Raw genomic sequence first — 14,379 nt, 5'->3', positions numbered from 1 at the left:
GTGTCTATAGTAACATAGTGTCTATATTAACATAGTGTCTATATTAACCTATTAGTAACATAGTGTCTATATTAACATAGTGTCTATATTAACATAGTGTCTATAGTAACATAGTGTCTATAGTAACATAGTGTCTATATTAACATAGTGTCTATAGTAACATAGTGTCTATATTAACATAGTGTCTATATTAACATAGTGTCTATATTAACATAGTGTCTATATTAACATAGTGTCTATAGTAGCATAGTGTCTATATTAACATAGTGTCTATAGTAACATAGTGTCTATATTAACATAGTGTCTATAGTAACATAGTGTCTATATTAACATAGTGTCTATATTAACATAGTGTCTATATTAACATAGTGTCTATATTAACCTATTAGTAACATAGTGTCTATATTAACATAGTGTCTATAGTAACATTACAGTTTTTCCCAACTGCTTACACACAAAATCTTTTCATGTCACACAATTTTTGAAACCTCTCAATCAAAGTGCAAAACTACACACCACATATCCAAAACCATAAGCTATTTCTCAGCCTTTGACTCAGTTGTCAATTGCATAAAATACTTTTTTTCAAAACACTGCACACAATTTTCTACCTAAAACACAAAAATCTAACAGGAACTGACTTGCTTTCCTTTTCCAAACACAACCAATCAAAATGCTACACTTATTCACCAGGTCACACACACACTCCTCACATGTGCAAACACTAATAGCTTAACTGATCACTAACCAATCACTGCTTTACTGTAGTATAGGTCAAAGGTTAGATGACCTGTTTTGAACAATGGATGCCAACAATGGACAGAGAGCAAGAGGAGTAGGAGGCAGAGGAAGAGGAAGAAGAGGACGAGGGCAAAGAAGAGAAGGAAGGAGAGCCATCTCTGATGAGATTAAGGCAACACTTGTTGATCAAGTGATCAACCACAGTTTGACCATGAGAGAGGCTGGACTGAGAGTCCAGCCCAACTTGAGTCGATTTACAGTGGCGTCCAGAATCAAACTATCTAATGACTATTTTAGCATTACAGTAATGTACTGTAAAATACGTATGACTGCATAGTATTGCATACACATTTGTAACTCTAAGCCATCCATTTACTGCCCTGCATTGAATGAATGAGGTTGGTTATCAGGCTGTACTACATGTTTTTGTACATTGTTTACAGTTCCTATGCTGAACACATACTGTGTTTGAATTCTGTACAGAGTGGAAAGGCAAAGACATCATGGAGGACGAGGACCCTGGTTCATAGATGTACAAGAGACTGCAATTATAAATGTGTTTTTGGCCAACAATGCAATTAGGATTCGAGAGATAAGAGAGCATATCTTGAATAATGACACCATATTTAACAACATCAATGCTGTAAGCTTGTCGACCCTACAACGCATCCTCCAACGGCACCGAGTGACGATGAAACAACTTTACAAGGTGACATTTGAGAGAAACTCTGACAGAGTCAAGAATGTGTGACATGACTTTGTAGAGGAATGTATGCAACACTACTTCCAGTACTTCAGACCATATTTACTCATCTGTATATCCTTTTGTCTGTTACAGAGAGTATTGGAGCTGGATGCCCATGTAATTCGCCATGAATTTGTTTATGTGGATGAGGTTGGCTTCAACCTCAACAAAACCAGGCGCCGCGGTAGAAATGTAATAGGACAGAGGGCAGTGACCAATGTCCCTGGACAGCGTGGGGGTAATATAACTATGTGTGCTGCCATCACTCAAAACGGGGTCCTCCATCACAACGCCACACTGGGTGCGTACAACACCGGCCATATGCTCACTTTTCTGGATGCAATTTACACAGTGCTTGTCCCTGATCCAGATCAGGAGCCTGATAGATTTGTGGTTTTATGGGACAATGTTAGTTTTCACCGGGCTGTTCTGGTCCAAAACCCATCTACAATTTGTAGTTTTGTACCTTACCCCCATATTCACCTTATCTAAATCCCATAGAGGAATTCTTCTCAGCCTGGCGCTGGGAAGTGTATGATCGCCAACCCTATGCCCGCATGCCGCTTCTCCAGGAAATGGAGGACGCATGTGGGGACATAGAGTTTGCCTCTGTCCAAGGTTGGATACGCCATGCTGGGAGATACTTCCCTCCATGTGGGGACATAGAGGTTGCCTCTGTCCAAGGTTGGATACGCCATGCTAGGAGATACTTCCCTCCATGTGGGGACATAGAGGTTGGATACGCCATGCTAGGAGATACTTCCCTCCATGTGGGTACATAGAGGTTGCCTCTGTCCAAGGTTGGATACGCCATGCTAGGAGATACTTCCCTCCATGTGGGTACATAGAGGTTGCCTCTGTCCAAGGTTGGATACGCCATGCTAGGAGATACTTCCCTCCATGTGGGGACATAGAGGTTGCCTCTGTCCAAGGTTGGATACGCCATGCTAGGAGATACTTCCCTCCATGTGGGGACATAGAGGTTGCCTCTGTCCAAGGTTGGATATGCCATGCTAGGAGATACTTCCCTCGATGTTTGGCAAGAGAAAACTTATCTTGTGATGTGGACAAAGTATTGTGGCCAGACCCAGGCCGGAGAAGAGATGAAGCGTAGCCTAGCACCGGTGACTGCCCCTACCAATTCCTGGACTGCCCACCCCAGGACCTCACACACACAATTGTGTTCTTTACTGTATTCTAAAGAATATACTTTTGGTTTACATTTGTTAATGGTTTTGTAAACAACAGTAATGTGTGGCCTTATAAATATTTTCTGTTTCTACATTGCATTGGTGTTTACAGTGTACTTGTTACCCTTCTCAGCAGATTACTTTCACTGTAGAACATTGTATTGAAATGTAGATATAAGCCTATGAAAGACCAAAGAGCTTTAGATTTAGAACAACAGTGTTTACATGGTATATCCAATATGTACTATTATGAAAGCAGTGTTTGCCATTTGATGCAAATGCTTCATTCTGACATGTGTTTATGGCATTTTGAATGCAGTGTTACATTTTGAAGGTGATGTGAGGCATTTTGCATTTTGTGTGTGCAGTTTTGGGAATTGTGTGTAGAGTTTTGAAAAAAAGGAGACAGTTTTGAAAACGTGTGTAAACAAAATACAGTGTTGTAACGATATGCAAATAGGGAAACTAAATATACATAAATATGGGTTATTTTTTTCTCTTTTTTCTCTCTCTCCTTCACTCACTCGCTCGCTCTCTCTCTCTCTTCCTCAATCACTTTCTTTCCCTCTCTCTTTCTCTCTTCCTCAATTTCTCCCTTTCTCTCTCTTTCTCTCTCTCTTCCTCAATCTCTTTCTCTCTTTCTCTCTCTCTCTCTCTCTCTTCTTCAATCGCTCTCTCTCTCTCTCTTTCTTTCCCTCTCTCTCTTTCTCTCTCTCTTCCTCAATCTCCGTCTCTCTCCCTTTCTCTCTCTCTCTTCCTCAATCTCTCTTTCTTTCTTTCCCTCTCTCTCTCTCTCTCTCTCTCTCTCTTTCTCTCTCTCTTTCTCTCTCTTCTTCAATCTCTGTCTCCTTTCTCTCTCTGTGTGTCTCTCTCTCTTTTCACCCTTTCGTCCTCTCTGTGGTTCTGGTGAGACACCAACTGCTCTCTGTTTAGACCTTTGTGACCCTTGATCTTTCTGATAATGCACTGTTAATCTCCATGATATCCATGATGTCTGTAACATTTTAAACAATCAAGATTAGTTATCATGATAGGCTATGTGGTCAAAACATTATAAACCAAATGTTCATCGTATAAAACCCCCTAGACCAAAGAGCACCTTCACAACAACCTCTTTTGATTTTCTACTACTAGTCTATCCTTGTAACGCTCCCCATCACGGTAAACAACTCATCCTGACAATAGCCTCAATGTCTTGATTCTCACATAGTGGTCTGAGTCCACAGGATGGTCCCCACAGTCATAATGGATCTGAGTCCACAGGATGGTTCCCATGGTCATAATGGATCTGACTCCACAGAATGGTTCCCACAGTCATAATGGATCTGAGTCCAGAGGATGGTTCCCATGGTCATAATGGATCTGACTCCACAGAATGGTTCCCACAGTCATAATGGTCGAACTACTGAGTTGCACCCAAACTTCAGTGCGTTTCCTATGCAAAAAAACAAAAACAAAAAAAAATGGTTCGGTACTTGAATTGTTGTTTACGTTTGACACATCTGTCAAATGTGTCTCACGTGCTTGACAGGATCAAGTCTGCCTATCATCAAATCAAATTTATTTGTCACATACACATGGTTAGCAGATGTTAATGCGAGTGTAGCGAAATGCTTGTGCTTCTAGTTCCGACAGTGCAGTAATATCTAACAAGTAAACTAATCTAACAATTTCAGCTACTACCTTATACAGCAACCTTAATCACACAAGTGTAACGGAATGAATACGAATATGTACATAAAAATATATGCGTGATGGAAAACTATATATGGATGAGCGATGGCCGAACGGCATAGGCAAGATGCAGTAGATGGTATAGAGTACAGTATATACATATGAGATGAGTAATGTGGGGTATGAGAACATTATATCAAGTTAAATTGTTTAACCTAGCGGAACCCCTATTCAACAGCCAGTGAAATTGCAGGGCGCCAAATACAAATCAACAGAAATCTCATAAATCACATTTCTCAAACATACAAGCATTTTACACCATTTTAAAGATACAATTCTTATTAATCCAGCCACAGTGTCTGATTTCAAAAAGACTTTACAGCGAAAGCTCCACAAACCATTATGTTATGTCACCACCAACTCACAGAAAAACCCAGCCATTTTTACAGCCAAAGAGGGGAGTCACAAAAAGCACAAATAGAGATAAAATGAATCACTGACCTTTGATGATCTTCATCAGATGACACTCATAGGATTTCATGTTACACAATACATGTATGTTTTGTTCGGTAAAGTTCATATTTATATCCAAAAATCTTATTTTACATTGGCGTGTTACATTCAGTAGTTCCAAAATATGCAGTGATATTGCAGAGAGCAACATGAATTCACAGAAATACACATTATAAATATTGATGAAAATTCAAGTGTTATGCGTGGAACTTTAGATACACTTCTCCTTAATGCCGCTGTGTCAGATTTCAAAAACACTTTACGGAAAAATCATAATTTGTGAACGGCACTCAGAGCCCAAAGCAGCCAGAGAAATATCTGCCATGTTGGGTAGTCAACATTATTCATAAATAGCATTATAAATATTCACTTACCTTTGATGATCTTCATCAGAATGCACTCCCAGGAATGACAGCTCCACAATAAATGCTTGTTTTATTCGATAATGTCCATCATTTATGTCCATTTATTTCCAATATCGTCTTTTGTTAGGGAGTTTGGTAAACAAATCCAAAAGCGCGATCTGGTCCAGTTGGACGAAAAGTTCAAAAAGTTATATTACAGGTCGAAGAAACTTGTCAAACTAAGTATAGAATCAATCTTTAGGATGTTTTTATCATAAAAGTTCAATAATGTTCGAACCGGAGAATTCCATTGTCTGTAGAAAAGCAATGGCACGAGAGATACTTCTCATGTGAATGATCGTGACTGAGAACGAGGCTGCTGGCAGACCCCTTAGTCAAACAGCTCCCATCCGGCCCCCCCTTCACATGAGCAGCCTGAAACAACGTTCTAAAGACGGTTGACATCTAGTGGAAGCCTTAGGAAGTGCAAAATAACCCATATCTCATTGTGTATTGAACGGGGTGAGTTCAAAAACTACAAACCTCAGATTTCCCACTTCCTGTTTGGATTTTTCGGACATGCGGCCCGCCACCGGATTCTGGCTCTTCGCTATCGGGTCGGGCAGAGGGTATGGTTGTCCACTCCGGGTAGTATCCTGTAAACTTTCCCTCCATTTTTTATAGAGTCATTAGTCCCACTGCTGTCTGTTGTTGCCCCGTACCCTCCGTGTTCACCCCACTTTTCATGTGTCCAGGATTAAGCCCTTGTCTCACAGTCCTGTCTTCTGTTTCTAGGCCCATCTCTCTACCCGATGATTGATGGCCAGCCAGCGTGAGACTCCTCCTGAGGGGCAGGGGTTTCCAGTACCTGGTCTCTTTTGCTTCACCTCATGGTTTTGACCCTTGCCTGTTTTCTGGACTCTGTACCCGCCTGCCTGACCAGTCTGCCTGCCCTGACCTCGAGCCTGCCTGCCACTCTGTACCTCCTGAACTCTGATCTGATTTTGACCTTTTGCCTGTCCACAACCATTCTCTTGCCTTTTTGAAACAAATAAATATCAAATACTCATACCATCTGCCTCCCATGTCTGCATCTGGGTCTGGCCCTGAGCCCTTATACTGGGATTCATCCAATGGCACTGAGGAATGCACCACTTCAGTCATTGGTTTCATCAATAAGTTTCATCGATGACGTCATCCCCACAGTGACTGTATGTGCATATCCCAACTAGAAGCCATGGATTACAGGCAACATCCACATTGAGCTAAAGGCTAGAGCTGCCGCTTTCAAGGAGTGGGAGACTAATCCGAATGCTTAAAATAAATCCTGCTATGCCCTCAGATGAACCATCAAACAAGCAAAGCATCAATACAGGATTAAGATTGAATCCTACTACACCGGCTCTGATGCTTGTCGGATGTGGTAGAACATCAAAACCGTTATGGACTACGAAGGGAAACCCAGATGTTAGCTGCCCAGTGACGCGAGCCTACCAGATGAGCGAAATGCCTTTTACACTCGCTTCGAGGCAAGTAACACTGAATAATGCACGAGAGCACCAGCTGTTCTGGATGACTGTATCATAACGCTCTCGGTAGCCGATGTGAACAAAACTTTTAAACAGGTCAACATTCACAAAGCCGCTGGGCCAGACAGTTTACCAGGACGTGTACTTAAAGCATACGAGGCCCAAGTTTCCATAATAAACCCCAGGAAGAGTAGCTGATGCCTTGGCAGGAACTGATTGCGATCCATAATAAACCCCAGGAAGAGTAGCTGCTGCCTTGGCAGGAACTAATGGGGATCCATAATAAACCCCAGGAAGAGTAGGTGCTGCCTTGGCAGGAACTGATTGGGATCCATAATAAACCCGAGGAAGAGTAGCTGCTGCCTCAGCAGGAACTAATGGGGATTCATAATAAACCCCAGGAAGAGTAGCTGCTGCCTTGGCAGGAACAAATGGGGATCCATATTAAACCCCAGGAAGAGTAGCTGCTGCCCTGGCAGGAACTAATGGGGATCCATAATAAACCCCAGGAAGAGTAGCTGCTGCCTTGACAGGAACTAATGGGGATTCATAATAAACCCCAGGAAGAGTAGCTGCTGCCTTGACAGGAACTAATGGGGATCCATATTAAACCCCAGGAAGAGTAGCTGCTGCCCTGGCAGGAACTAATGGGGATCCATAATAAACCCCAGGAAGAGTAGCTGCTGCCTTGGCAGGAACTAATGGTGATCCATAATAAACCCCAGGAAGAGTAGCTGCTGCCTTGACAGGAACTAATGGGGATCCATAATAAACCTCAGGAAGAGGATCCGCTGCCTTGGGCAGGAACTAATGGGGATCCATAATAAACCCCAGGAAGAGTAGCTACTGCCTTGGCAGGAACTAATGAGATTCCTTAATGAATACAAATACAACATGTAGTGCCCTACTTTTGACCAGGGCCCTTTGGGCACTCTAGGTCAAAAGTAATTATCTTAATAGGGAATATGGTTCCGTTCGGGACACAGAGATCTGTGGGAATTCTAGAACAGACGGATGGATTCTATTCTGTTTATTGCTATTATTTATCGTCATGTTTATTTAAATGAACCTCTGCGTGGCTCTTTGATGTAGTTGAAACTTAGCACTTAGAGGAAGTTGAGTTTAGATTATTTTATGAGAATATGATTCTATCCCAAATGGCACCCTATTCTCTACACAGTGCATTACTTTAGACCAGAGCCCTATAGGCCCCTAGTCAAAAGTAGTGCACTATGAAGGGAAATAGATTACCATTTTGGGGCCAAGTCGATGTTTTCATGGCTCCGTTCAGCTCTCTTTCTGTTCAGTCAGACTCTGCCCTAGTTCAGCTTTCGTTGCTTTGTTCCCCAGCCCAGCGTGTGACTTAGCTCAGCTTGTGCATAACACACACACACACACACACACACACACACACACACACACACACACACACACACACACACACACACACACATGATAATATTAATACTAATCATAATAATGTGACTCTGATGATCACAGAATAGAGGCGTATTTTCATCCAACGCTGTTTCCCAAACTCTGGAATACTGGAACATCCGCATATCGTTGTATCACTTCACATCCCTCTCTAGAGAATGTTCCTCACACACACACACACACACAGCCTATTCCCAAGTGTGTAGGTTTCTGTTCCCATAGGGCTCTGGTCAAAGTAGGGCACACTCCTAGAAACAATGCTATCTAGGAGGAGGACAGGTGACTGTTGACATCAAGAGAAGTTGATATTTCTCTCCATTGTTCCTTCCTTCTTTCCTTCCTTCCTTCCTTCCTTCCTTCCTTCCTTCCTTCCTTCCTTCCTTCCTTCCTTCCTTCCTTCCTTCCTTCCTTCCTTCCTTCCTTCCTTCCTTCCTTCCTTCCTTACATCCCTTTCTCTCCTTCCTTCCTTCCTTCCTTCCTTCCTTCCTTCCTTCCTTCCTTCCTTCCTTCCTTCCTTCCTTCCTTCCTTACATCCCTTTCTCTCCTTCCTTCCTTCCTTCCTTCCTTCCTTCCTTCCAGCCCTCTTGCTCTCCTTCTGCCATCCCTCTCTCCAGGAAGAGTGGAAACAGGAAATTACATAAAGGAGGTCAAAATGTCTCTGTACTTTCCTCCCAGATGTTGGAGCGGAGCAGCCAAAACCATATCAACACCTTTGAGACAGAGTTCCTTATATGGAGTGAGGAGAAAGGGGGGAGGAGACAGAGGGCCTTATTTGGAGCGAGGAGTAAGAGGGAGGAGACAGAGGGCCTTATTTGGAGCGAGGAGTAAGGGGGAGGAGACAGGGGGCCTTATTTGGAGTGAGGAGTAAGGGGGAGGAGACAGGGGGCCTTATTTGGAGAGAGGAGTAAGAGGGAGGAGACAGAGGGCCTTATTTGGAGCGAGGAGTAAGGGGGAGGAGACAGAGGGTCTTATTTGGAGCAAGGAGTAAGGGTAAGGAGACAGAGGGCCTTATTTAAAAAATATATATATTTAACCTTTATTTAACCAGGTAGGCAAGTTGAGAACAAGTTCTCATTTACAATTGCGACCTGGTCAAGATAAAGCAAAGCAGTTCGACACATACAACGACACAGAGTTACACATGGAGTAAAACAAACATACAGTCAATAATACAGTAGAATCAAGTCTATATACAATGTGAGCAAATGAGGTGAGATAAGGGAGGTAAAGGCAAAAAAAGGCCATGGTGGCAAAGTAAATACAATATAGCAAGTAAAACACTGGAATTGTAGATTTGCAATGGAAGAATGTGCAAAGTAGAAATAAAAATAATGGGGTGCAAAGGAGCAAAATAAATAAATAAATAAATAAATACAGTAGGGAAAGAGGTAGTTGTTTGGGCTATTTATAGATGGGCTATGTACAGGTGCAGTAATCTGTGAGCTGCTCTGACAGTTGGTGCTTAAAGCTAGTGAGGGAGATAAGTGTTTCCAGTTTCAGAGATTATTTGTAGTTCGTTCCAGTCATTGGCAGCAGAGTACTGGAAGGAGAGGCGGCCAAAGAAAGAATTGGTTTTGGGGGTGACTAGAGAGATATACCTGCTGGAGCGTGTGTTACAGGTGGTAGATGCTATGGTGACCAGCGAGCTGAGATAAGGGGGGACTTTACCTAGCAGGGTCTTGTAGATGACATGGAACCAGTGGGTTTGGCAATGAATATGTATCGAGGGCCAGCGAACGAGAGCATACAGGTCACAGTATATGCTTTGGTGACAAAGCAGATGGCACTGTGATAGACTGCATCCAATTCGCTGAGTAGAGTGTTGGAGGCTATTTTGTAAATGACATCGCTGAAGTCGAGGATCGGTAGGATAGTGAGTTTTACAAGGGTATGTTCAAATCAAATCAAATCAAATTTATTTGTCACATACACATGGTTAGCAGATGTTAATGCGAGTGTAGCGAAATGCTTGTGCTTCTAGTTCCGACAATGCAGTAATAACGAACAAGTGATCTAACTAACAATTCCCCAAAAAACTACTGTCTTATACACAGTGTAAGGGGATAAAGAATATGTACATAAGGATATATGAATGAGTGATGGTACAGAGCAGCATAGGCAAGATACAGTAGATGATATCGAGTACAGTATATACATATGAGATGAGTATGTAAACCAAGTGGCATAGTTAAAGTGGCTAGTGATACATGTATTACATAAGGATGCAGTCGATGATATAGAGTACAGTATCTACGTATGCATATGAGATGAATAATGTAGGGTAAGTAACATTATATAAGGTAGCATTGTTTAAAGTGGCTAGTGATATATTTACATCATTTCCCATCAATTCCCATGATTAAAGTGGCTGGAGTAGAGTCAGTGGCATTGACAGTGTGTTGGCAGTAGCCACTCAATGTTAGTGGTGGCTGTTTAACAGTCTGATGGCCTTGAGATAGAAGCTGTTTTTCAGTCTCTCGGTCCCAGCTTTGATGCACCTGTACTGACCTCGCCTTCTGGATGACAGCGGGGTGAACAGGCAGTGGCTCGGGTGGTTGATGTCCTTGATGATCTTTATGGCCTTCCTGTAGCATCGGGTGGTGTAGGTGTCCTGGAGGGCAGGTAGTTTGCCCCCGGTGATGCGTTGTGCAGACCTCACTACCCTCTGGAGAGCCTTACGGTTGAGGGCGGTGCAGTTGCCATACCAGGCGGTGATACAGCCCGCCAGGATGCTCTCGATTGTGCATCTGTAGAAGTTTGTGAGTGCTTTTGGTGACAAGCCGAATTTCTTCAGCCTCCTGAGGTTGAAGAGGCGCTGCTGCGCCTTCTCCACGATGCTTTCTGTGTGAGTGGACCAATTCAGTTTGTCTGTGATGTGTATGCCGAGGAACTTAAAACTTGCTACCCTCTCCACTACTGTTCCATCGATGTGGATGGGGGGGTGTTCCCTCTGCTGTTTCCTGAAGTCCACAATCATCTCCTTAGTTTTGTTGACGTTGAGTGTGAGGTTATTTTCCTGACACCACACTCCGAGGGCCCTCACCTCCTCCCTGTAGGCCGTCTCGTCGTTGTTGGTAATCAAGCCTACCACTGTTGTGTCGTCCGCAAACTTGATGATTGAGTTGGAGGCGTGCGTGACCACGCAGTCGTGGGTGAACAGGGAGTACAGGAGAGGGCTCAGAACGCACCCTTGTGGGGCCCCAGTGTTGAGGATCAGCGGGGAGGAGATGTTGTTGCCTACCCTCACCACCTGGGGGCGGCCCGTCAGGAAGTCCAGTACCCAGTTGCACAGGGCGGGGTCGAGACCCAGGGTCTCGAGCTTGATGATGAGCTTGGAGGGTACTATGGTGTTGAATGCCGAGCTGTAGTCGATGAACAGCATTCTCACATAGGTATTCCTCTTGTCCAGATGGGTTAGGGCAGTGTGCAGTGTGGTTGAGATTGCATCGTCTGTGGACCTATTTGGGCGGTAAGCAAATTGGAGAGGGTCAAGGGTGTCAGGTAGGGTGGAGGTGATATGGTCCTTGACTAGTCTCTCAAAGCACTTCATGATGACGGATGTGAGTGCTACGGGGCGGTAGTCGTTTAGCTCAGTTACCTTAGCTTTCTTGGGAACAGGAACAATGGTGGCCCTCTTGAAGCATGTGGGAACAGCAGACTGGTATAGGGATTGGTTGAATATGTCCGTAAACACACCGGCCAGCTGGTCTGCGCATGCTCTGAGGGCGCGGCTGGGGATGCCGTCTGGGCCTGCAGCCTTGCGAGGGTTAACACGTTTAAATGTCTTACTCACTTCGGCTGCAGTGAAGGAGAGACCGCATGTTTTCGTTGCAGGCCGTGTCAGTGGCACTGTATTGTCCTCAAAGCGGGCAAAAAAGTTGTTTAGTCTGCCTGGGAGCAAGACATCCTGGTCCGTGACTGGGCTGGGTTTCTTCCTGTAGTCCGTGATTGACTGTAGACCCTGCCACATGCCTCTTGTGTCTGAGCCGTTGAATTGAGATTTTACTTTGTCTCTGTACTGGCGCTTAGCTTGTTTGATAGCCTTGCGGAGGGAATAGCTGCACTGTTTGTATTCAGTCATGTTACCAGACACCTTGCCCTGATTAAAAGCAGTGGTTCACGCCTTCAGTTCCACACGAATGCTGCCATCAATCCACGGTTTCTGGTTGGGGAATGTTTTAATCGTTGCTATGGGAACGACATCTTCAACGCACGTTCTAATGAACTCGCACACCGAATCAGCGTATTCGTCAATGTTGTTGGCTGACGCAATACGAAACATCTCCCAGTCCACGTGATGGAAGCAGTCTTGGAGTGTGGAGTCAGCTTGGTCGGACCAGCGTTGGACAGACCTCAGCGTGGGAGCTTCTTGTTTTAGTTTCTGTCTGTAGGCAGGGATCAACAAAATGGAGTCGTGGTCAGCTTTTCCGAAAGGGGGGCGGGGCAGGGCCTTATATGCGTCGCGGAAGTTAGAGTAACAATGATCCAGGGTCTTTCCACCCCTGGTTGCGCAATCGATATGCTGATAAAATTTAGGGAGTCTTGTTTTCAGATTAGCCTTGTTAAAATCCCCAGCTACAATGAATGCAGCCTCCGGATAAATCGTTTCCAGTTTGCAGAGAGTTAAATAAAGTTCGTTCAGAGCCATCGATGTGTCTGCTTGGGGGGGGATATATACGGCTGTGATTATAATCGAAGAGAATTCTCTTGGTAGATAATGCGGTCTACATTTGATTGTGAGGAATTCTAAATCAGGTGAACAGAAGGATTTGAGTTCCTGTATGTTTCTTTCATCACACCATGTCACGTTGGCCATAAGGCATACGCCCCCGCCCCTCTTCTTACCAGAAAGATGTTCGTTTCTGTCCGCGCGATGCGTGGAGAAACCCGCTGGCTGCACCGCTTCGGATTGCGTCTCTCCAGTGAGCCACGTTTCCGTGAAACAGAGAACGTTACAGTCTCTGATGTCCCTCTGGAATGCTACCCTTGCTCGGATTTCATCAACCTTGTTGTCAAGAGACTGGACATTGGCAAGAAGAATGCTAGGGAGTGGTGCACGATGTGCCCGTCTCCGGAGTCTGACCAGAAGACCGCTTCGTTTCCCTCTTTTTCAGAGTCGTTTTTTTGGGTCGCTGCATGGGAACCATCCCGTGGCGCTGGTTGTAAGGCAGAACACAGGATCCGCATCGCGAAAAACATATTCTTGGTCGTACTGGTGGTGAGTTGACGCTGATCTTATATTCAGTAGTTCTTCTCGGCTGTATGTGATGAAACCTAAGATGACCTGGGGTACTAGTGTAAGAAATAACACGTAAAAAAACAAAAAACTGCATAGTTTCCTAGGAACGCGAAGCGAGGCGGCCATCTCTGTCGGCGCCGGATGGCAGCTTGAGTGAAGGATGCTTTGTTGTGAAATAGGAAGCCAATTCTAGATTTAACTTTGGATTGGAGATGTTTGATGTGGGTCTGGAAGGAGAGTTTACAGTCTAACCAGACACCTAGGTATTTGTAGTTGTCATAACCATCCAGACTAGTGATGTTGGACAGGCGGGCAGGTGCAGGCAGCGATCGGTTGAAGAGCATGCATTTAGTTTTACTTGTATTTAAGAGCAGTTGGAGGCCACGGAAGGAGAGTTGTATGGCATTGAAGCTCGTCTGGAGGTTAGTTAACACAGTGTCCAAAGAAGGGCCAGAAGTATACAGAATGGTGTCGTCTGCGTAGAGGTGGATCAGAGAATCACCAGCAGCAAGAGCGACATCATTGATTTATACAGAGAAGAGAGTCGGTCCAAGAATTGAACCCCATAGGGACTTATATGGAGCGAGGAGAAATATGGAAATATGGAGCGAGGAGAAAGAGGGGCGGGTAGCTTGGAGGGGCAGAGTAAAAAAATATATATATTCTTGCCAGCCGATCATGCCTAAAAAAAATCTGCTCTGTCGGTGTGCCTCTCCCCTGTTCTCCCTTCCTTTACACACACACACACACGCACACACACACACACACACACGCACACGCACACACGCACAAGCACACGCACACACACATGCATACACACACACACACACAATACCAAATGACTGTTCACTGAGTCCAGTCTGTACACACGCACACACCGGGGGTCAGGACGGTGTGTATTGTTAATCTCCATTGAGTCTGATGCCGTTTCAGACCTCAACACAGTGGTGTGTGTGTGTGTGTGTGT

This window comes from Oncorhynchus kisutch, linkage group LG26 (genome assembly GCF_002021735.2).
Source record: "Oncorhynchus kisutch isolate 150728-3 linkage group LG26, Okis_V2, whole genome shotgun sequence".
In the NCBI taxonomy this organism is placed as follows: Eukaryota; Metazoa; Chordata; class Actinopteri; order Salmoniformes; family Salmonidae; genus Oncorhynchus; species Oncorhynchus kisutch.
Note: the sequence above shows the minus strand (reverse complement) of the source record.